This window comes from Dryobates pubescens, chromosome 6 (genome assembly GCF_014839835.1).
Source record: "Dryobates pubescens isolate bDryPub1 chromosome 6, bDryPub1.pri, whole genome shotgun sequence".
NCBI classification, from domain to species: Eukaryota; Metazoa; Chordata; class Aves; order Piciformes; family Picidae; genus Dryobates; species Dryobates pubescens.
The window spans coordinates 13,886,841-13,890,320 of record NC_071617.1 but is presented as its reverse complement, the minus strand read 5'-3'; positions in this window follow the sequence as shown (position 1 = coordinate 13,890,320).

Here is a 3,480-nt window from a genome sequence, read left to right as displayed (position 1 = left end):
ATCCAAGGTAAGGAACAAATGCTACTCCACTACTTGTTGCCTAAGTATCTTTTTCTTTTATTTTCAAAATGTGACTGAATTTCATAATCAGGAAGGAAGAATCACAAATAAGCGAGTTCTGTCTGTATTTTCCTTTGGACACTTTCTTGCTACAATGTTTTAAACAACATCATGGAGGGTAGCAAAGCTAGCAGTCAGGCAGTCTTCCCATTGATGTGGACAGCAAGCGCTTATTTCCCATCTATCTTCTACTGAGTTGAACAGCAAGACCTTTGCCTCGGATTGCAATGGCAAAACCCAGCAGCCTGCCCCTGAGTTTTAAGCTGGCTAACATAATAAAGATTGAATGCACAGGACTGATGAGTATGCAAAGGGGGTTGCAAACATGAAAGGCATGAAACTGTACATTATCAGAAGAAATGCATCCCAGTCTAGCCCTAAATTAATTGGTGAAAACAAAAAAGCACTTAACTCATGATTGCAACGTGGCTGGCCTTCAGGGTACACAAGGCACACAGGTCTGTTCCACACAACCACCACCTTTCTCAGTTCTACATCTGGATTTCAAAACAAAAGTATGATAGCAACTGCTAATACTTTCAAGTACTTTTAGCTTAAATTCCACTGAAGAATACCAAAATGCTACCATTCTATCAACTTCATGCATTCTGTTTCTATGGCTGCCTGCATGTTTAACTACAACCATTTAAATACTTCTGTAGGAAGACTGTGGCCACATCTCTGAACTTTCCAGTTCCCTCCTAATGTTCCTGTTGTTCTTTATGAAAACATTTGGCAACGCCTGAAGCTATCTGCCTTAAAACAAGTCACCTATTTACACTCCTGAGTTAAACTAATTACAGAGTGTAGGCGGTCACTTTATGAGGCAATCACTCCCTTTGTTGGTGGAAGTACTGAAAAAAGTTGGGTTTTTTTTCTTTCCTGCTAGCAGGTTTATATTCACGGGGATGTATCAGCAACCTGATGTTCTAAACTAAAAAAAAACCCAGCACTGTTTCATTGAAACAGGGCTTTTTATTGCTTTCAGACAACAGACATGATCTGTAGTAATATCTAAGAAGTCCACTTACCTCAATTTTTGTCCATTAACACATCCAATAATAGCCCCCACTCAAGTGTAGTCAATGTATCACCATCATCTGGCATAAACACAAAGCCAGACACTGCATGCCTCACTCAGACTAATTTCCATCTTGGAGGTCTCTTCCACCTGGTTATCCTGTGATCCAACAGCACCTGAGACTGAGAAAGGAGCACAGGGTTATAAACAGAGCTGAAGTCAAGCGCTGTGTATATTCATGTATACATGCACTGTTCCACAAAATATATGTCTTAGAAACATGAGCAGCACTCAGTGAGAGGTTCCTGAAAATCACAATCATAGTAATTTCAACTGCACCCCTTGTAATCAGAGTGGGGGGAAGTCCCAGACTATTCCTGTCCTAGATACATTCAAACTGGTTAACAAACCCCCAAGCCTGTCAAGCACAGCATCTTCTCCCTCCTGCTGGCTTTCTGGGGCTAAGAGGGTCAGGTGAAACAGCAAAGAAACTCCCCAAACTTGCCTGCAAGTTCCTTGGAGAGGCAAGCTGTTCCTTAACACCTGCCACACAGCATCTTACCGGGAAAGATTATCATCTCTTTCCCACACTTGACTGACACAGGCAGGAATTAGACCTGACAGTATCTCACAGCCCCAACAGCTAAACAGGAGTATAAATCAATGTGTCTAGGATGGGATTTTTTTCAATCCTAAATGGAGTTCTGACTTTTTTGTGTATAAATTACCTCACTTCTTGAACTATTGCAATAAAGATATTCAATCAACTCCATTTGCTTTAGATAGTACATAAATTCTGCTCTTAGGCACTCTCTTTTACAATCAGTCTGAAGCAGATCTACAGGAGTTAAGAGCAAACCCCAATTTGCTGTGATACAAATGAGAGACACTCTGTCCCATTGGATTCTCCTATCATTCATTTCCTCCATTCTTAAATATTTTTTTTAATGAAAAAAATAAAGGAGCTGAAGATGAAAAAGTCCAAATTACAATGGAAACAAAGCTCCAGTGTCATGGATGGTAGAGGCAGTCAAAGGTGATAGCTGAGTGTATGGGCAGTCGCAAACTCTGCCAGGATCATAAAATCATCAGGGTTGGAAGGGACCTCAAGGATCATCTAGTTCCAACTCCCCTTCCATGGGTTGCACTAGATCAGGTTGCTCAGAGCCACATCCAGCCTGGCCTTAAAAACCTCCAGGGATGGGTCTTTTACCACCTCTTTGGGCAACCTGTTCCAGTGTCTCACCACCCACATGGTGAAGAACTTCTTCCTAACATCCAATCTGAATCTAGTTTTGTTCCATTCCCCCTAGTCCTATCACTACCTGACATCCTAAAAAGTCCCTTACCAGCTTTCCTATTGGCCCCCTTCAGATACTGGAAGGCCACAATAAGGTCTCCTCAAAGCCTTCTCTTCTCCAGGCTGACCAACCCTAACTCTCTGCCTGTCCCCATAGAAGAGGTGCTCCAGCCTTCTGATCACACTCTTGGCCCTCCTCTGGACACATCCCAGCATGTCCAGATCTTTCCTGTAATAGGGGCTCCAGAACTGGATGCAGTACTCCAGGTGGGGTCTCACCAGAGTGGAGTAGAGGGGGAAAATCCCCTCCCTCGACCTCCTGGCCACACTTCTCTTGATGCAGCTCAGGGTGTGATTGGTTTTCTGGGCTGCAAGTGCACACTAGTGGCTCATGTTGAGCTTCTCATCCACCAGCACCCCCCAAGTCCTTTTCTTCAGGGCTGCTCTCAAGCCAGTCACTGCCCAGCCTATACTGGTGCTTGGGATTGCCCTGATCCAGGTGCAGGACCTTGCACTTGGTCTTGTTGAACTTGATCTTATTCCTGAATGAAGATTTTTAAAAATTAGTAGCAACAGGAAAATACCAGTGAGTAACAGGTGCAGCATTTGACCAACACTCATGCCACATCCAAAGAATGCAGGCAAAACCTGCAGATTTCTTTTCCTTCTAAGGCAAACTTCCCAGTAAAACTAACCCCAAAACTACTGAAATGTGACTTGATAAGATTCAATGCAGAGTAATGGGGAAAAACTCAAGCTTCCGAACACCCAAAGACACAGATGTTAGCCTTCAGCTAAAAACAAGGAGTATAACCTGTCCCGCCCACTTCGTTCTCATGGTGTCTCTGGGAGAGAGTTACTCAGCAGTGAGAGCACCGAGGGGTGCAGCAAAAGAAATCCCGGGGCATGGGGGCAGCACCCCCTCCCCGAGCGGACCCGCCGCCCATCGCACAGCTCCGCAGCCCCCGCGCAGCGCTGCCTGCCCGGCTCCTCCTCCCTTGCCCGGCGTGTCCCGCCCGCCGCCGCCCGGCTTCTTCCACCTGCGCGGTGGCGGCGGCGGGCAGCCGCTGGGCCTTGACATGTGAGCCCCGATGGTCGC